Source organism: Odocoileus virginianus, chromosome 9 (genome assembly GCF_023699985.2).
Source record: "Odocoileus virginianus isolate 20LAN1187 ecotype Illinois chromosome 9, Ovbor_1.2, whole genome shotgun sequence".
Classification (NCBI taxonomy): Eukaryota; Metazoa; Chordata; class Mammalia; order Artiodactyla; family Cervidae; genus Odocoileus; species Odocoileus virginianus.
This window is the reverse complement of record NC_069682.1, coordinates 40,921,292-40,942,818: the sequence shown is the minus strand read 5'-3', so window position 1 is coordinate 40,942,818 and position 21,527 is coordinate 40,921,292. Positions and strand designations below refer to the sequence as shown.

At 43.5% G+C, this 21,527-nt stretch overlaps 1 long non-coding RNA gene across 3 annotated transcripts in view; it reads left to right on the top strand.

Moving 5' to 3' along the window:
• LOC110129994 (uncharacterized) overlaps positions 1–21,527 on the top strand; it is a 146,167-nt gene that overhangs the window by 94,980 nt on the left and 29,660 nt on the right. For all 3 annotated transcript variants that reach the window (XR_011489497.1, XR_002311683.2, XR_011489496.1), the window contains exons 4-5: positions 1,048–1,229; positions 2,721–2,900. This is a non-coding gene — a long non-coding RNA (uncharacterized lncRNA). The remainder of the gene's footprint in view (positions 1–1,047; positions 1,230–2,720; positions 2,901–21,527) is intronic.

Sequence of the window (21,527 nt, the reverse complement as noted above, 5' to 3'; positions counted from 1 at the left end):
ACTGAGCTACTGAACTGAACTGAACTGAACTATTAATAAAACCTTGTAATTCACAATTGTCATCCAACCTGTTCAACGGGGAAAGGATGTCAAACTCAGGTATGCAGTCCAAATGATTTCAGGACATATAAGATATGAATAAGAATGTCTAGAATGAGAAGACATGGTTGGTGCTGATCATGTCCCCACAGAAAACAACCTTGAAACATGAAAGCCCCTAAATTTTCTGACTTCGGTTGGTATGACAAGCCAGTTAGGATCAACCTGGATTTTCAAAATTGCTAAGGGCGATGTACAAAAACAATGCAGATGAGCTGGTGTATTTTGAATGGTTTGACCATGGTCTTAAGGCTCCAAATTGAACTCATCTTAGAAGACATTGTGTTCCATCAGCAGTTCAAAGTTCTCATCTTAAGAGAAGGGTGGAGTGAAGCAGTCACAAAAATAATGAATCTGAAGATTCTGCCTTTGGCAGCAAATAGAAGAAGCCATTTCAGAAAAAATACAGACATCAGATGAGCTTTTCAGCCCCCAGCAGAGGCCTGGGCAAGGGCACTGGTGTTGATCCTGCCCTGGCTGTGATTGGCCATGGCCTGTGTTTCTTGCTGAACTTACACAGGTAAGTGAAGCCCCTGCTGGTGGGACCAGCTGGCCCATGTGGTTCAAGAGGTCACTGGTGGCAGCCGGTGACCAGGAATTTCCAGCCACAGGTTCTTGTGACCAGACCTCAGAACTCTGCCCTCTGTGTGTCAGAAATGCTGCTTTACCCACTTGAAACCAAGTAGGCTGTGTATCAATGGGAGCAGATTTTTTCCCCTTATTGTTTTAATTGAGTGCTAAGTGATTTGATGCAACTTCAGTACCTACTCCAGTCTTAAAGCTTTGAGCTACTCAAAGACAAAATTACTCACTTTGCTTTTTCTTTCTTTTTTTCCTTACCATTTTGAGAGACCAAACCTAATTAAAAGTAGTGTTCATCTTTCTGGCCCATTATTTACCAGTTTTGTTAACCTTCATAGTCTCCTTGCTTTTCACCGTAATCTTCAGCTTCTGGAATGCCAAGCTGCTGATGCCTAGGACTGTAAGACCGTAAGGGATGCAGAGGGGAAGACCAAGGATGAAGGACATGATGATAGGGGCATCTCTGACCCGGAAGCCCCACACGGAGGGGAGTATATGCTCTTTGCGAAGATCCTCGTTGTTCTGAAGACGGAAGAGGCAAGTTCAAGGTGCGTTCAGTGTGTGGAGAGTCAGCAGAAATGAGGAAAGTTCTCTAGTGTAGGATTAAGTATGAGTGTTTACCTGCGTGGTCCATCCGTGATTTTATTTCCTCACTCCTGTTTCTTAACAGTGAAAACAACAAAAACAACTGCTGGCCATTCTTCACAGACTAGCCCACATCTCAGTTCTTATAGGTTTTACATATGGGCTGTTGGGGCCCTAAGTGTTTGCAGGTAAAACTCTCACTTTATACATGTGTACACATTAAGTACCAACTGTATACATAAATCTACACTAAGCATGGCTGGTTACACACATTTACTAAATACCAACTCTATATCTGCATAAATACTAAGCATCGGCTGTGTGTGTGTGTGTGTGTGTGTGTGTGTGTGGACCAATTGTATACACCCCATCCTGTGTTCTCTTCAGAGGCTGATTGGAAATGTGCTTACTCTTTGATGTGTTTCTTTCATCTGCCTTCTCACTCGGCCCCAGCGACGTGCCTGGAATGTTGCATCTTTCTTTCATTTTTCATGTTGGAACTGCAAGGGTGTGTGTTAGCACATATTATAGAGAATAAATTAACTGCAAAAAAAAATAGCACTTCAAAAATGTTCATGGGCTGCTTTAAGTTAGCAGATTTCAACAGCGCTGCTCATGGAACATACCAGGTTCTTTAATCTTGGTGGCTGAAGTCCATCTGAAGTTATTTTCGACAATGAAACCAAAAGAAAGTCATGGCAGTGTTCCAGACTGTGTATTCCAAAACATATCCCTTGGAAGTACTGAATATGTTCAATCAGATGATAGCAGGGTGTCCCTTCCATTCTGGAGATGCCGGCTTCAATTTCTACTTCAGTCCTTTAGACAACATATGACCCAAGCCTGAACTACAGGGGGATGACAATCAACACATCAAATAACTGTGATCCAGTATTATTTTATGTCTGTTGGCTCTAAGGGAGAGTTTTTATATTTATTTAAGCTACTGATGATTATAAGCAAGTGGTGATGAGGATGAATGTTTCAAAAATGTTGGGATTTCCCTCCTGTCAATGAGACCTGTAGAGCAGGAAGCAGATGTGGTCAGGGGCTGAGGGGTGGGTGATGGGTGGGAGGGCAGAGGTCTCCCTAGGACCGAAACTTGATCACTGATGCTGTGTGCAATGCCAGCTCCTGGCAGATGGAGGACTGACTCCTAGACAGACTCTTAGCTGGTTTCCTTACTGTTTCCAGTTCTCCAGAGATGACGCATGCCCCACTGCCTGTACTCAGGCCATGTTTCTCCCTCCACCTGCAGCATCCTTGGTCCACCCCCGGCATCCAGACATTTGGTCTACAAGTTTGAAATTAGCCTCCAAACTTTGTGATGCTTGTTGGCAGTTTTATAAGCTAGGATAAAAACACCGGGCTGCCCTTAACTTGCCATTTTGTGTCCAACCTCGGCTAGGGTTAAAAGGCTCTAGTGAATTTTATGTCTTGCATTATTTCTTTAGGGCACTAGATCATATTTTCAGCATTTTCTAATGGCCAGCTGAACGGGACACACTTATGTGTGCACATCTCGCCTCTGGACTTATTTAATATGACTTTGATCCCAAGATGGTTTTATTACCATCCATCTAGGATTCCACGTCTTCCGTCGTCTGTTCACTTGTGGAAGAAGAATACAAATGGTAAGTTGAAGATTAAAAAAAATTTTTGGTTAATAAATATTTGACAATTGGTGATGGCTATGACTTTGAAAGTTTTAAGTTTGTGATGGAAGAATATGGCTGCTCTCGATTTTAGCACTGTTTCCCCTGGGTAATCACAAGTGGGCATTATCAGTGTTTTAATGACGGTAATTTTTTTGGTAACAATTTAAGCATAAACAGTCCCTTTCGACCCTCTGGGATCTGCCACACAGCAGAACCAAGCTTCTGTTCCCTCACACGTTCATGAGCCTCCACAGCGCCTCCCACAGGGTGACAGTAAAAGTGCGCTGGTCACATCTAATGCACGGCTTCTTCTGAGGGTCATGCAGATTTCATACTAGGCCTCATTTCAGTAAATGACTGTTTTTGCTCCTGATGGAATATATTACAAACTGCAGATCAGGACACACAAAAGCACTGCACCTCCCCAGATGAATATTTGTTGAGAATGAAAGTATAGTCACTCAGTCGTGTCTGACTCTTTGCAACACTGCGGACTGTAACCCACCCGTCTCCTCTGTCCATGGGATTCTCCAGGCAAGAATACAGGAGTGGGTTTCCATTCCCTTCTCCAGGGATCTTCCTGACCTAGGAATTGAACCTGGGTCTCCTGCATTGACGTGTGGATTCTTTACTGTCTGAGCCACCAGGAAAGCCCATGAATATTTGTTACCTAGAAGTAAAATAAAAAGTCAGTAGGTCCAAAATTCTGTTCTGTACATCTGTGTCTCTTTTTCTGTTTTGCATATAGGGTTATCGTTACCATCTTTCTAAATTCCATATATATGCTTTAGTATACTGTATTGGTCTTTATCTTTCTGGCTTACTTCACTCTGTATGATGGGCTCCAGTTTCATTCATCTCATTAGAACTGATTTAAATGAATTCTTTTTAATGTGGAGAGGGAGGTGGGAGGAGGGATCGGGATGGGGAATACATGTAAATCCATGGCTGATTCATGGCTGATTCATGTCAATGTATGACAAAAACCACTACAATATTGTAAAGTAATTAGCCTCCAACTAATAAAAATAAATGGAAAAAAAAAAAGTCAGTGAGGAAGCTCTCCTGGAGAAATTGGGCCTGGCTGTGAATCAGGGACCTACCACCCATGTCACCCTCAAGGGGAGACTAGGGGTAGGTCTAATTAGGTGGTAATCCAGGCATCAGAGTCTGCTCTATCTTAGAAAAATTAATGCAAATAAACTAATTTGAACCAGTCTGAAATAACTGATCAAAGAAAATCAAAGTGATCTCTACATTAGATGCTTTTTCATCCTAGAATATAGAGGGCCATTAAGTTACAATGGAAAAGATAAACCTTTTTATTTTTTTAACCTAGTTTGAATTTTCCTTTTATTTTTTTTAGAAGAAAGACTGGATGACATGTTTGGTATTTGTCACCAGGTTCAGGTGTAGCTTTGCTCAATTGTGAATCACAGCCCCTGTGATATTGGCAGAGAAGGGGTTGGAAATAGGTAGTGGTGTTAAGGTTAACCAGTCTTGCCAAATGACTAAATGTCTCTTTCAAATGAGACCTTTATTATGCACCTGCTGATTTTATACAGTTTGGAAATGTGGTTTACTTAGAGCTCAAGTTATACTAAGAAAAAGAGAGAAATCAAAGATAAGGAAACCCCTTCCTCTGGGCACAGTGTGAGTCATAAGGCCTTGCTCCAAGCTGCCCAGGAGCGCCAAGTACCAGAGACTACATCGGCAGAGTGTCCTGGAACTTTCACTCTTGGTGGCTTATTGCGTAATAGATCATGATGGGAAATTTCCAAAAGTTCAGTACCAGCATGTTCTATTTGAGTGAAAGGAAGAAAGCTCTGTCTTAAAAGTTTCATTTACTTTCTTCTTTATGAAAAGCAATGCAAAACAAAACAGAAATAAAACAAAGCCAAACCCATGGAAAGAACTATCTGATATACGGGGGCAAAACCTGGAGTCCTAATCACTCCTTCAGTAAATGAAGGAAAAAAAAAAGAAAGAAAAAAAATCCATGGAAACAAAATACTAGTAAAGCAATAGGCATAATCATGCCTCTCGCAGTTGCAGACACGTACAGTGTCTGTGGCTTTCTCAAACACAGGGAAATCTTATTCTGCTAAAAAAAATTTCCAGTTGCTAGAGTTCTAAGAAATCAAATAGCATTGACTAAATATGTTCTGTATGACTCACAGATATACAAAACAAACTTGAGCTTACTAAAGAGAAGAGGGAAGGGGACTGGGCAAGTTAAGAGTATGGAGTTAACAGGTACAAACTACTGCATATAAAATAGATAAGCAATAAGGATTGACTGTACAGCACAGGGAATTATAGGCATTATCTTGTAATCACCTATAAGGGAGTATAATCTTCAAAAATGCTGTATAGATGAAGTTAACATAATGTTATAAATCAACTATACTTCAATACAAAATATATTCTGTGTTATTTTAGTAAAGACCTAAGTTTAAATAGGAAAAAAAAAACCCTTGTAGTTATGATGTGAATTTTGAATCTCATTTATCATTTAATTCTCAGCTTCTAAAATGTAGCCATTATTTAAAAAAAAAAAACTCATGTCAGAGATTTTGGCCCACAAATATATTTATTTATAGTAATATCAGGTAATTTTTATCAGAATATATTTAAGCCATTACTGAGGGCTAGTCAGGTAGTTGGAAAGACAGACAGGAATGTTATGTGTTGAGAAAAATATAGAAAGCTGCATATGGTAGTCCTAATCAATTATCTTAGAAAATGGCTGCCTTAGTATCTAAGGGAATCAGGACATGGTCCTTCCATTTTATGCTAAAATTAATTAAATTTAATCTTTCTTATCTAGTTATGAAAGCCACAAATTTCTGCAGCTAAAAGTCATTTCACTGCAAGTCCTTCTACTGGTTAACAGAGATGCTTATCAAGGCAGTGCTGAGTGTTCAGACAGAGTTGGTACCTGAATAATTACATTGGCATTGATTTGGGTTCTGTTAATGAGCACTCTTTTCCCTTGTATCATCTGAGTTCCTTTATAAAGTGAGGCTGATTTAGAGAAAGGACTCCCAGGCATCCTTTCGAATAATAACATGTTTTTGATCAGGAAACCTTCTCATTGAATTTTTTTTTTTCAGTTGTAATTTGCTTACTGACCTATATAACTGAGTGACTTTTCAGTTGTTTGTGTTTATTTAGCCAACCTTTTGGGAGAAGTTTTATTTGCCAAAAATGGTATTTTTCCAGAGAAATGTCTAAGGACCATTATTTAAAAATTTTAAAGGAGACACAGTGTGGCAGAGTGAGACTGGAGGTGAGCAGGTTCTGTTGGTGAGGGTGATAGGAAATGGTGGGTGTGACTGAGGCTAAGTCACGTGAGGAGATCCAGGAACCGAGCTGGTTATCGTGCGAAGGAAAGGCAGCACCACTTTTAGCTGCAGGGATGCTGAAGTTGGGGTATGTTATGTGGTGGTATAATATCTTTTAAGACACAAACTAGTTATTTGCTCCTTTGTGTCCCCATTCTTCCTCACGAAAGACTGAGGCTGCCTGTATTCATGGGTTCCTGCTGAGGAAATGAGAATAGTAGGGATACAAGTAAACACAGATGAAAGTCTTGAATCTTGAAACCAGCAGCATTGGTTTCCCAAGCCCTAAATGTTAGAAGCTCACTATGCCATGCACCCCGGAGGGAAAGCTTGGAGAGAGGATGTCTCAGAGCAGCTGGATGGAGGGGTGAGAGGGCTGCCTGTGGGCTGAGGTGGGGGGCTGACCTGGAAGGCTGGGACTAGCGTCTTCTGCAATGGGCTTTGGGTCAGTAGACCAGCCAGCTCGCCGCTTATCTCCTGCAAACATTCAGCTGTGATCCTGGGAGCCCCTGTCAGGATGAGGAGGGGGGAGCCTGGGTTCCAGAGCCAGTGGGAAAGCCCCTCGTGGGTAAGGTACCTGTTACCAGATGACTCTTCATGGCACCAAATCCAATCATCCTTTCCCAACCCCTGCGAAAGTAGAACTCTCATGAGGAGTGAAAATTATTCATGGACACTTGAATAGCCTGAAGTGTATCACAAGGTATTTTTTTCCCTGCTTCCCACACCTGGTTCTTCTTTGATTTACTTCCTCAGCCTCTGTTGGAGGAACACCAAGGTGATATCTGACATTAGTTTCCAGGTGCTTTCCATCTCATGGCTTTATGATCTTCCAGGAGAGCAGCTTCTCCTTTTTCAGAAGGAATGTGGGTCTGCCCTCTGGAAGGGTTGTCAGGCTGCTGGAAGCCCCAGAAGCCCTTCCACCACCCTCACCATCCCCTCTGCAACCCCCCCCCCCCCGCCATGTTCCCCCCTCCTGTCCCCAACCCGGTTCACCTAGGTGCTACTGGCATGGCCTGTGGAAGAGCTTCTAGCTGCGTCCTGGGGGTATGTGATGGTTCTTTCTCGGTAACATGTCATAGTGGAGGGTACTTTCACTTCTTGCCTCCTGCACCTTGGCTTGAATTTGCCTAAATAACCTCTTGTACTCTTGCAGTTTTTCGGTCTGGGCCCTGAATTGGATCTCTGATGAAAGCTTATCTTTACCCTCTGGCTTATTTTATTTCTCTGCTTCTATCCTTGGGCACTGGGCCTCCTCTCATGGACCTCTTCCCTCTTCCCGGTAAGTCTTTTCCTCACTGGTCCTACCTACACTCATAGACTTGAGTATCTTCTGTGTCATTATATGCAGCCTAATCTCTTCCTGGAATTTTTTGTCCTTATCAGACATACCACTTGGGCATGGAAACATTACTTCAAATAGCCCTTGCCTATTAGGTCACTAGGGCATCATTCTCTCTCTAATCCAGTGCTTTCTCCTGAGACATGGGTGAATAGACAATGGATGGATGATGGATGGATGGGTAGGTGGTTGGGTAGGTGGGTGGATGGATGGATGGATGGATGGATGGATGGATGGGTAGAAGGGTGCATGGATGGGTAGGTGGTTGGGTAGGTGGGTGGATGGTTGGATGGATGATGGAATGACAGGTAGGTGATTGGTGAATGGATAGATGGATGGATGATGGATGGTTGGGTAAGTAAACAGATATATGGATAGGTGGATAGATGGATGGATGGACAGATAGATAAGTGGATGATGGATAGATAGAAATATCATGTCTTCACCTTGTTTTCCACATCTTGAGTTTAGCACTTAACCATGCTGGAGGCTTCTGTTCCTATGATTCCACAGAGAACTGCTCTCTCAAGGTCAACAACATTCTCTGTATTGCAAAATCCAATGTTTGCTCCTCTGGAATTATTTTATTTGAACTTTCAGTAGTCTTTGACACAGTTGACCACATATTCTCATTATTATTTCCTAATTTTTCTTCTCCTTTATTGGCCACTTTTTCTTAGTCTATCTTACCGGCTCTTTCTCATCTTCTCAAAGCTAAAAGTCAGAAAAATAGATTTCTGATTCCCTTTTATTCTCTAGCAGTTTTTCCTCCCAGGTAACCTCATTCAGATGTATGGCTCTGAAAATCGCCATTCTGCAAGGGAATTGCTGTTGGTATTTTTAGTTATGACTTCTCTCACGAGCTTCAGACTTGTGAAGCTGCTGCGTACTTGAAATCTCTGCTGTGTTAATATACTGCACAGGTTTAGTTTGGACAAAAGAGGAACTCTTGAGCAAATAAATAAACATAAATAAATAAAGAGCAGATCAGTGTTTCTCTGGTTCCTACTTACCCATCTATCACTCTAGTTGTTCAAACTCCAAACTTACAGGCTAGTCTTAATTTCTCACTTCCCTTTATTCTCTATGACTGATCGATGACTCTTTGCTATTAATTTTACCACATCTACCCACCTGGTCATGGAGGGTGATGGTTGTGAATAATGGGTCCAAATACGTGAAAGAAGAGGAAACCATGCACAGCACAACACAAATCAACATCTCTGTTCTGCCAGCTTGTTTGTCTGGGACATTTTCTTCTCTCCTGTCTTCCATCATTCTTAGGCTCTTGCTGATGGGTATGTGGGCTTCAATGGTGGCTAATCTGATAAATAATCCACCTGCAATGTGGGAGACCTGGGTTCAATACCTGGGTTGGAAAGATCCCCTGGAGAAGGAAATGGCTACTCACTCCAGTATTCTGGCCTGGAGAATTCCATGGACTGTGTAGTTCACGCAGTCGCAAAGAGTCAGATACGACTATTTAAAACTCATGGCAGACATTTGGAGTTTCCTAAGATCTGTAGTTCCTATCTCAGATTCTTCTTATGATACAATCTGCCATTTTCAGGTAGGTGTGGCCCAGAGAGGATACAAGCTTTGGAATTTTTCCTGCAGGATTCAGGAAAATCAGGTGCTTAACCAGCCCGTTCAGTCTCCTGTTAATGATCTGTGCTTGTATCCTATCCATGTGCTTCTAAGTCAAGCCCAAATCTTACTTTGGAAGCAGACATGGTACAGCTAGGTAATAAGAAGGTATTTGAGGCCACACAAGTAATGTGTAAACTATTTTTTCTACCTAAACCAGTGTTCTACCTAAAGTAACATTCCATACAAAATCTCCTGCAAATTGACAAGCACTTTCCAGGGACCATCAAAGCACTAGAGATGCACAGAAAGAAACGAGATATCAGGAGAGAGTCTTTAGCAACTTTGCCCAGATGTGTTTTGCAATGAGCAGCAGGCTTCCCTTCACCATGCATTTTTAAAGGAAGTGGTTTTGTTCAAGTGATTTCAGAAAAGAAACACAAAACAAAAACCCTGAAACTCCTGCTCTAAGTAATTACCAGCAATTTTTTGTGGTAGAAAATGGGAACTAGAAATATTTTAATGATTGTCTTTGAGTAATATTATCAGTTTCTTTGTGTCATGCATGTATATTAAAGATCCAAGATAGCATGTGCTATTATGGGAAACATATGAATTATTTATATGTAGCTTAAAATAGATAATCTTCCCCTGCCCATAATCACCATTTACGATATACATATTTTTCCATACATCTCTCATTTTAATGGGGGGATTATAAGGCTATAAACACCCACAGTTTTCTTTAATTACTATCCTATATTTTGAATGATTTCCTATTAAGAAAAAGCTTCTTTTTTTTTTGTCTGCTAAAATATTTATGACCATTGTTAAACTTAAACCATTATGTGCAGGAGTGGGGAATAATAATACCCACCACCCACTGTGGCTAGTCTGGGTGAGGTGGGTTTTCTTTCTTCCTTGGAGCGTAATTGCTTTACAATGTTGTGTTAATTTCTGCTGTACAACTCCAGTCAGCCATATGTATACATATAGCCGCTCCTTCTTGAGCTTCCCTCCTGCCCCCACTCCAGTCCCACCCCTCTAGGTTATCACAGAGCACTCAGCTGGCCTCTCTGTTAAACAACAGCTTCCCTCCCACTAGCTATCTGTTTTACACACGGTAGTGTAGAGATGTCAATGCTACTCTAAATTTGTCCCATCCTCTCCTTCTCCCCCCAAGTGGGTTTTAGCATTCCATTTCCGTTTTGCTTTCCTAATTGCAATTTTTTAGTTTTGTTTAAGTGAACATTGGGCAGTGAGCGTGATGAGATGTTCAGTTTGGATGGTGGACTCCAAGCCTTCTGTGTGGTGGGCTGTCTTTCCTAACCTAGTTAAAGGCTGGGAGAGACCCTGGGGAAGTGCTCTGGCCACAGAGGCTTGGGCTGTGTGTGTCCCTCACATGCAAAACTCATGGTCAATACTGGAGAGGAACAGGAGGGGCCAGGAACTTGATAGCTGTGAAAGTAGAGGTCTGTTTAGTGTTTCAAGGAAATTCTGCCTGGGAAACTGTGTGTGTGTGCGTGCTCAGTTGTCTGACTCTGCGACCTTCATGGACGGGGCTCTGCAGCCTGCCAGGCTCCTCTGTCCATGGGATTCTACAGGCAAGAATACTGGAGTGGGTTGCCATGCCCTCTTCCAAGGGATCTTCCTGACCCAGGGATCGAACCTGCGCCTCCTGCATTGGCAGGTGGGTTCTTTACCAGTGAGCCATTGGGGAAGCCCAGGAAACCAGAAGCAACTAAATCAATCCTCAAGAACCACAGCAGAGGTTGGAAACTGTTCTTGCCAGTGGCAGAGTTGTTTCACATCTTTCTCAACTCCCAAGGTTTAGAAAAGAGCCAACATTTGGCAGAAGCCTCCAGTCAATTGTCCTTGGACAGACAAGTGATAGAAAAGGAAGTGCCAGGAGGGGAGCAGTGGTGATTGGAAAGCAGTTACTGCAACAAATTATTGTCTCCACATCCCCAAACTTGGAGTTGGGAGGGACTGATGATGTAAGAGGTGATGGTCAGCTGGAGGTCTACCTGGACAGGAGCCTGAGGCAGACTTCCTACATGGACCAGCCTCTTTGCCCATGGGGCCAGCTGATTGCTTTCAGAGGATTTAGAGAAGGAAGTATCTGTTCTTTATTTATCTTAATTAATGATTTATTTTCACTGTCTGGGATTCTAATATTAGTATGTTTGCTCCTTTTGACAATGATGTCCAGAGCCAATAGTTTTATGGACAAAATATCTCTAATAGAAATAAGAACCAACCAAATGGGTTTCCAAGTGGTTCTAGTGGTAAAGAACCTGTCTGCCAATGCAGGAAACGTAAGGGATGTAAGTGTGATCCTTGGGTCAGGAAGATGCTCTGGAGAAGGGCATGACAACCCACTCTAATATTCTTGCCTGGAGAATCCCATGGACAGAGGAGCTTGGCAGGCTACAGTCCATAGGGTGGCAAAGAGTTGGATGCGACTACAACAACTTAACATGCAAGCAAGTTTCTATCAAATCACTCTGTGATGTTGAAGTCTAATGCATTGCTGTAGAACCTGAGTCCAGTCTCTGTGGTGTGGACCTGAAACAAGGTCAAAAGAGCCTCTAATTTATGGTGGACTCACCACGAAGCCCTTGTTTCCTTTTCCTTTCCTTTTCAAAAAAATTTTTTTAATAGAATTACGTTCTATATACTCTAGTTATATACATTCTTTTTTTTTTTTCTGAATCAGAATTTCTTTCAGTTTTACTTAAAATCTAGTGTTTCTGACAGAGTTTCTTGAGATTTTAGGGAGACAGGTTGGTGAGAACAGGATTTTTTATAAATGTTATAAAATATGTAGAATTTAGTTCATAGCTATCAGTAAGAATGTCCTTATATAGACACAGCCTCAAGACATAAGCAGATAATTCGAAAGTAGGGAAATACAATTTTTTGTCATTAGCTTAGCTTTAATGTTCTCCCAGCCATACTGCTATTAAAATAGAGATACTTAGTAATGCAAGTCACTTCTTTCTAACTCTCATGGACTGTCCTCCAGAGGAGATGGAACAATGAATCTGTAATGAATGAAAAGTCCTCTGACAAGTCAGAGGCTCATCCATTTGGGAAAGAAAAAAAAATTATAAAAGCTAATTCTGGAATCAGAATTATTCTCCTTCAAAAATATGTACTGAATTTAGTTCTATGATTTTTTAGACCCGGTTCTCCCAACTCTTTTGAGAGTTCCTTGGAAAGCAAGGTGATCAAACCAGTCAATTCTAAAGGAAATAAACCCTGAGCACTCTTTGGAAGGTCTGAGGCTGAATCTGAAGCTCCAATACTTTGGCCACCTGATACGAACAGCTGACTCAATGGAAAAGACCCCGATGCTAGGAAAGATTGAAGGCAGAAGGAGAAGAGGGCAACAGAAGATGAGATGGTTGGGTGGTGCCCCAATTCAATGGACATGAACTTGGACAAACTCTGGGGGATGGTGAGGGACCAGGAAGTGTGGTATGTTGCAGTCCATGGGGTCACTAAGAGTCAGACATGACTTGACAACTGAAAAACAGCAACAACATTTCACAGCTGCCTTTGACAAGTCCTAGATTAATGCTGCTGAGAAGGCAATGGCACCCCACTCCAACACTCTTGCCTGGAAAATCCCATGGACGGAGGAGCCTGGTAGGCTGCAGTCCAAGGGGTTGCTAAGAGTTGGACACGACTGAGCGACTTCCCTTTCACTTTTCACTTTCATGCACTAGAGAAGGGTGTGGCAACCCACTCCAGTGTTCTTGCCTGGAGAATCCCAGGGATGGAGGAGCCTGGTGGGCTTCTGTCTATGGGGTCGCACAGAGTCGGACAAAACTGAAGAACTTAGCAGCAGCAGCAGCAGTAGATTAATGCTGGGTGGTCACTGCCATGCTATAGATCCACTGCTTGGGTGGTTCCATCTTCTCCCCACTTAAAGCATCACCCACAAAAGTCGTAAGACCAACCTGTGGAGGCAAGTGAGACATGAGATTATTAGAATGTAGAATTATAACAGTATTAGTAGCAGAGCATGCAAGAATGTGTGCTAAGCTGCTTCAGTGGTGTCCAATACTTTGTGACCCCATGGACTATAGCCTGCCAGGTTCCTCTGTCCATGGGATTCTCCAGGCAAGAATACTGAGCTGATTGGATGCCCTGCTCCAGGGAGTCTTCCCAACCCTGGGATCGAACTTGCATCTCTTATGCCTCCTGCATTGGCAGGCAGGTTCTTTACCACTAACCCAGTTGTTTAGTCACTCAGTCATGTGACTCTTTGTGACCCCATGGACTGCAGCACACCAGGCTTCCCTGTCCTTCATCATCTCCCAGAGCTTGTTCAAACTCAAGTCTATTGAGTCAGTAATGCCATCCAACCATCTCATCCTCTGTCATCCCCTTCTCCTCCTGCCTTCAATTTTTTCAAGCATCAATGTCTTTTCTAATGAGTCAGCCCTACACATCAGGTGGCCTAGGTATTATAGCTTCAGCTTCAGCATCAGTCCTTCCAATGAATGTTCAGGACTGATTTCCTTTGGGATGGACTGGTTTGATCTTCTTGCAGTCCAAGTGTTGAACACCACAGTTCAAAAGCATCAATTCTTTGGCACTCAGCTTTCTTTATGGTCCAACTCTCACATCCATACAGGATTACTGGAAAAACCACAGCTTTGACTAGACAGACCATTTTTGGCAAAGTAATGTCCAGTCCAGTAATCTCATGGAACTCATTTTGAGCCTGAGATTAACACATGAACCCGAGAGACTGGACCATAGTTTTACTGGAAGTTGTTATGGTAGGCAGCTCCACCCACTTCATTTTCCGGGTCCTTTTAGACACAGCTGCCTTTGCTTTTTCTCCCCAGTCATGCAGTATTTATTCAAATTTCAAGCTTGATATCTACTGACTTGTGTGCACATGATAATCCTTAGCACAGTAACAGAGTAGAAGTCACTTCTTTATTCTAAGTTTCACATGACACGCATTTCCATAGAACAGGTCTTCAATGCCTTGGAATTCATCTGATATGACCATCCCATAATAGGAGAGACGGATGTGTATATACATGAGTGTTTCAAGAATCTTCATGCAGTGTTTACTGTGATAGCTGTTGCAAACAAAAGCAGTGTGTGTGTGTGTGTGTGTTTGCTGGGACTTCATTTTGAGCAGATGAGATAGTTCTGGGAATGAATGGTGCTGATGGTTCCACCACAGGTGAATGTATTTAACAGTACTGAACTGAAAATATTAAAAATCACTATTAAGAATCTTTAAAATGGTAAACTTTGCAAGATGCATATTTTACTAAAACAAAAACGTCAGAAAAATGGACTACCGCACTTTGACTTTCAATTACCTTTTGAAACTTGGAAATCTGTAGCACATACATATATATTTCTGTAAATTTGTATATATCTCTTCAGCATCTTTTTTTTTTTTTTTACAAAACTGTACTTATGCTTTCATTCTGCATTGAATGACTATCCAAGACTTATTACAGGCTCCAGTAGACAGTGCAATATAAAGGGTACAGTCCTTACCTCTTGCTAAGGACATTTTTAGATACAGTTTCTTTTTAGACATGAGACCGCCTGCACACCAGAGATTCCTGGGACCCATTCTGGGCTCCCAAAGAACCTGGGCAGAAACCATGGAAGTCTGAACAATCCATGGCAGCAGCTTCAAACTCCAAACTTATATGAAACATTCCTGCAAACATTGACTTCTCCATGAGATAGCATGCCAATTACAGCATAAGACTAATGTTTTCACTCATTTTCATTTAACAATTGAATTAAAGCCAAGATCCCTAAATATACACCAGCTTTCTGCCTTTGGTTTCATATGCCTTGAGCATGTTCCAAGAACCTCTGAGGTCAGTGCATCTCAGTTCATGAAGGGGAGACCTGAGTGGATTCTGAGGGTCTAGGTTCTAGAACATCCACTTTCAGTTGTAGGAAACCTGACATCAATGACAGAAAACTCCCAGGGGCAGGCCTCCCTCTGCAGCTATCTTTATATGAATACCCTTAACAACACATTAAAATTGTGACAGAAAAGAGGAGCAAAACAGTGATTATGCCTTCTAAAATTGGATTTGTATTTCCAGACCTCTGTTGCTATGACAACAAAAGCAGCATCCTTGCAACACATCAAGAAACGTCTTTCATTCATAGAGTGCTTACGTTTCAGGGCTATGAGCAGAGATTAAATGAGTCTGAGCATGTAGAACACTTAGCACAGAGCCTAGTGCAAAAAAAAGATCATAAATGCTAATACTATTAACATGAAAATCTCCTTAATTCACCCTGGATTTACTGAACACTTCTATGTGCTGCGAGTAGTTTAGACAATGTGAACATAAAGGGCTAAACTGTAGAATATAGATGTTGGAACTTGCTATCTTTGGTTAGATATCAGATTCAGAGCCTGAAAAGTAGGACAGCAAAATAAGATGGGATAACATAAAGTAAGGAAATTGTCAGGTGGTGGCAGAGGTTTTAATGACCAAATAGTCACTATTTCCTAAGGAGTATGCTGTTTCTGATGCCATGCTGAGCTCATGTGCCTGATTTCGTTGACCTTCTGTAAAGCTCCTTTACCCAGAGAGAGGTTCAGTTCGTGAAGGGGAGCCCTATGTGGACTGAACGGAGAGACTTGGGTGCATCACTGACACTAAGTCAGTTACTCTTGGACTGTATTTCCTGGTGCCCATGTTCCCTCATTTTCACTCTGGTTCTGGGGGAACCCTGAGTGGGGACCCTTCTCATCCCAGCTCAAAGTCTTTGACTAGTGATACTGTGATGTCACAATTCACAACGAGAGGTACATACTTGGTATGTATGGAGGGGTCCATACTTTGACCACCTGATGCAAAGAGCTAACTCATTAGAAAAGACCCTGATGCTGGGGAAGATTGAGGGCAGGGGGAGGAGGGGACGCCAGAGGACGAGATGGTTTGATGGCATCAATGACTCAATGGACATGAGTTTGAGCAAGCTTCGGGAGTTGGTGATGGACAGGGAAGCCTGGTGTGCTGCAGTCCATGGGGTTGCAAAGAGTCGGACATGATTGAGTGACTGAACAGCAATGTAGGGGTCCATTGGCGCAGAGCCCCCAAAGCCCTTGGGACACCCTAAGGGATCTGAGCAACAAAGGTGTGCATTATTGTGTTACTCAGGTGACTTTTGGGAAGTCCCTAGGTCCCCTAAGCATGAGGGCTGGTCCCCATGGGAACCAACTGCTTACCGAGAGGGCTGGAACTTTCAGGTGGATCCCTGCCCACCAGGCAGAGGAGAGGGGCTGAGACTGAGTTCACACGTCTATGGCCAGAGCCTTCCTCTACCACCCTATGGGGTTATGCTGAGTTTCTGGAGGATGCCCTAGTTCCATGATCCCCCTCCTTGAACAAGTATCAATTTTCAATTTCCATCCAAAAGTATTACACTTAGCTTCAAATTCTATTTTATCCATTTATTGGATGACTAAACTTTCCTGAGTCTCGGTTGGCAGAAATGTGGAGATAATAGCACCTGATATTCAGGCTGTAGTGAGGATTGGAAGATGTGAGATATAAAATTCCCATCTAAGTGTCTGACTACACGCAGTCTGCCTTATACATAATAACTCTGCTGCCTGTGGCTTTGGTTATGACATCACCGCAGTGACAAGAGCGTGCTGGTCCCACCTCCATCACCCACATGGCTGCTTCCTGGGGGAGAGATGCCTCCATTTGCTGAGCAGCATTTCTTTAGCATATGCATGTATTCTGAGCCCTTCACTTCAGTGCTCTCATTTACTGTCCAACATAAACCACAGCGACAGCCCTGGAATAGGTACTATTCTCTCCCTTCTTACATGAAGGTCCCCCAGCCAGGAGGAGTCTAGGAGCAGATGTGAAAACAGGGTTAGTCTTGCTCCAGGGCGCGTGTTTTCAGTCGTGACCTTGGCCCTGCCTCTCAGAGAATGGTAAGTTTACTTTTACGTAATTGTTTCTGTTTTACTTGACCCCGATGTGTAGGTCTCTCATGATATGTTTAAGTTCTAAATCGGTCCTTCTATTTGTGTACCTAATATCGCTACTTTCCTGAAATCATTAGCAAAATCAAATCCACATGCCGTTCAGTGTTTACAGTAATTGGTAATTAAAGGTTGAAAAAAACTTACTGTGACAAAAATAACCACCCCTTTATTTCTCAGGCTTGATGTCCCAGATGATTCAATAATATTTGAAAATAAAGATTCACTGACATTTTCTATAATTTTTGTTCAATTCCACAAGGTAACCTTTAAAAATGAATGCAGTGGTGGAACTTCCCAGGTGGTCCAGAGGTTAAGACTTCGCCTTCCAGTGCAGAGGGCGCAGGTTCAAACCCTGGTCAGGGAGTTAAAATCCCACATGCCCTGGGGCCCAAAAACCAAAACATAAAACAGAAACAATACTGTAACAAATTAAATAAAGACTTTAAAAATAGTCCACATCAAAAAAATCTTAAAAAAAAAACAAAAAGAATGCAAGGAGATCATTGTAAAATGAAATCTGAGTCTCAGCTCCCAGGTGTGTTTTATAGTCCATGCTCTTCTGCAGACTCTTCTGTGGGGTTGTCATTCCCCTCTCCCCACCCAGGAAGGGCTGCAGGGTGCGGAGCTGAGGGCTCTGAAATTCTCCTTCCTGAGGCCAGATACAGATACCCCTGTCCCCTTGGTGGGGCCACTGCAGGCTGACCTTCACCCCAGAGCCCCTGGGGTCAGGCTGCAGCCTGGTAGATACAAGAAAGGTGTGTTCTGCTACCTCCGTCCCCTGTCCCTCCCATCCAAGCCCCCTTCTGCCATAGGTTTTCAATGACTTGGTGTTTGGTGCTGCTACTGCTGCTAAGTCACTTCAGTCGTGTCCGACTCTGTGCGACCCCATAGATGGCAGCCCACCAGGGTCCCCCGTCCCTGGGATTCTCCAGGCAAGAATACTGGAGTTGTTACCATTTCCTTCTCCAATGCAGGAAAGTGAAAAGTGAAAGTGAAGTAGCTCAGTCGTGTCTGACTCCCAGCAACCCCATGGACTGCAGCCTACCAGGCTCCTCTATCCATGGGATTTTCCAGACAAGAGTACTGGAGTGGGTTGGACTTGGTGTTTAGGATATACCAAATGCATTCTGTATTTTCAGATTTTGGTCATTATAATAAGAATGTGATATAAATTTTAGTATAATCCAAATGATCATCAATCCCCCAGCCTGAGACATCATTTTTACTTGACATCCAGATAAGATGGCCCTTGACTCCATCTCAGGATTTGTGAGAAATTCACCGTCTTTACTAATTAAAGCTGAATCCAGGCATTGATGTATTTTAAAATCTTATTGTCCTCCATGGTGGGTGCTGGCTGTTTCTCTTGCTGTCTCTCTCTCTCTAGAACTTTCTCCCACCTCTTCCCCCTCTAACCTTCGGAACCTCTCCCTCCACAAACCAGCGAATAAACTGCACACAAGCGGCCCACCCCCCCGCCTCTCTTTTTCCCTCTCTCCCACTGGAGTGACCTTTGCCTGGGGCAGCCCGTGAGGACCCCTGTGAGGAAGGAGGTTACTCCATAGGTTACAAGGAAGGCTCAGCAGAGGGTCGTGGGGATGCTCTAGAAACCAGGTCACAGCCGATGGCCCCAGGTCTCCTGCCCTTGCTGAGGACATGCCCACAGGCCCCAGGGGAAGCTGTGACCTCAGTCTTCCCACTGCCTGGACTAGGCCTCTCCCCTCCAATCCTTGCTCTGCTATGGACGGGTGGTCTCCCATTGTTTTGATGCCTGCAGGCCTCCTGTACTTGGAGCCCTGCAGCCGATCAGCCTGACCCCAGAAGAAAAGGTGAGCACGTTTCTGGAAATAAAAGGCCAGTCACAGGAGTGACCAACTGGAAGGTGGGGCTGAGCCCCCAAGGCATACCAGCCTCTCAGGTGGTCGTGCACCCTCTCTAGGCCGGCGGGTGGCCCCCTGGCCAAGCTGGCTTCACACCCCCATCCCTGTCTCTCACACGGGGCCTCCAGGCTTGTTCTCAGGGCTGTGTCACAGGGCCTGCTGTAAACTGTTGTATCCCCACACAGTTCAGTTGTAGACTCCTAACCACAGTGGGATGGTGTTGGGAGTGGAGCCTCTGGTCACAAAACCATGAAGGTGGAGCCCCCAGGATGGATCAGCATCCTGATGAAAGAGGTCCAGAGAGCCCCCTGCCCCTTCCTCCAGGCGGGGACACAGGGAGAAGACGCCGTCCTCACCAGATGCTGAATCTGCCTGCACCTTGACCATCGACGTCCAGTCTCCAGAACTGGGAGAAAAGCAGGTCTGCTGTTCAACTGCCCAGTCTGTGGTGTATTACCGTAACAGCCCAGAGGGACTAAGACAGGCCCCCAGCATAGAGACACTGGTCACAACGTGTGTCTCAGTGAACGGAGCACAGGTCCCCACCCTCGTAGGAAGAAGACAGGACATTTTGGCCGAGGTGCCCAGGTGGCTCTCTCAGCACTGGGAGTTGTTGGCACCAGGCCACTTCCTCCATTTTCACACTACTGAGGAGACAGTGGAATGAAGAATCCTCCCACATTGTTCAGCTCTCTCTGCAAGGTGGCTTCTCGATGGCTGCTTGGGAAGGCATCACATGATAAACTAACGAACAGCTCTGAACCTGCAGCCTGGAGCCAAACACAAGGTTGCTGGGACTCCCTCCTCTGGGAAGCCATCCTGCTTGAGCCCCCTTGTCGCTCATAGTCCCAGCACCTCGAGCAAAGCTGCCAGGAGCTCTCTTGCCTCCTAAGTTTATTCTGTCTTTCTTTCAGGGGATGGAGAATTTCAGCTTCTAACCCCCCATCCCGCATAGGCCACAGGAACCAGAAAAGTAAGGGAACAAGCAGAATAAAGTGAAGGAAAATAAACAACCCAGTTACCGCTTCTGCTTAGTTATTTTCAGAAAGCATTGAAAGATAATACCTCTGTGGATAATCAAGAGCCAATTTATAATCATAACACCTGCTTAAGCAAATTAAAGTAAGTGCATAAAGTATGGCAATCAAGAAAAAAATGTATTTGGGGAATGATCATTGATGGATACTTTTAGACGAAAAGTCATTTTGATGGGAGCGTTTCTGAATTTTGGCTGGTGTCACATCATTACAGTCTTTGATAGTCAGATGAGCTTGTCCTTGGAATCACAGAGGAGGAAAGACTTTCTCTCCACCCTGTTAGGTTCTGTACCTGGGCCTGAAAATTAAACTGAGTAAAGAACAGATTAACAGGAGAAGAACATTCATATTTTATTCAATGTAAATTTTCTGTGTGTATACAGAGTCCTGCCTATATAAGAAATAAAAATTCAGAGAAGCAGATAGGCCTGACAAATTAGACACCATTTTAACAAAGAATGACAAATTTTAGAGATTGAAGGGACAAAGGAAAAAAAGAAGTTTGGGGGGGTGGTAAATTGTGGGGCAGGGACTAGGAGATATGCCGACCCGGGTCTAGTAGATGATTAGGGCTATTTTAGCAGGTTGTTTTAATAGGTTCATTCTGGCAATAGTAGTAGTCTTCTGTCCTCTTGGTCCAGGGAGGACACCCCTCTCATGGAATTTGACTTTTGGGTGGAAAATGGGATATTAGAAAGCCCTTCCTGTATGTGCAAATACCCTCAGTTCAAAATAACTAGTGTGCCCATTCCACATATTTTGGGGGGTAACCTCTTCACCTCTGAATCATCACCCCAGAACTATAAATCAGTAGGGAGGCTTGATATGATCAGGGAAGTGCAATTTTCAGAAAGTGAGTCATTGCCAATTGGGGGTGACAGGTTCAGTTTCCCAGCTCTGCCTCCATAAAAAGCCTGTAAAAGACCCAAAGAATGGGGTTTCAAGAGCTTTGAGACTGGTGAATATATGAAGATTTGGGAAGAGTGGGGTCCGGAGAGGCCACAGACACGCTCATCCTTTCTGTACCCCGTGCCCTGTGCGTCTCCTCGATCTAGGGGTTCCTAAGTTACATTCTTTTAGACACTCTATTGGGAAAAAGTAAAAGTATTGAGTATCACAAGATACCCTTAGGAAAACTGGAAAGAATTTCCAAGCCCGTGAAGTCACGTGGTTGCAATGTATATGTGTTTTCTTTGCGGAGAACTTAACCCTGCAAGTGAAGCTATTAGGATGGAGATGGTGAGGACGGTGGGGAGACCTGTGACAGGACGGCTTCCTGGTTTGCGGAGGGCAGTCTGAGAAACCAGAGCGTTACAGAATTTTAGGAGTGGCCACGAGCAAAACTCTCCTGAGACCAGATCTCAGACTGATGGGGCATGCCAACCAG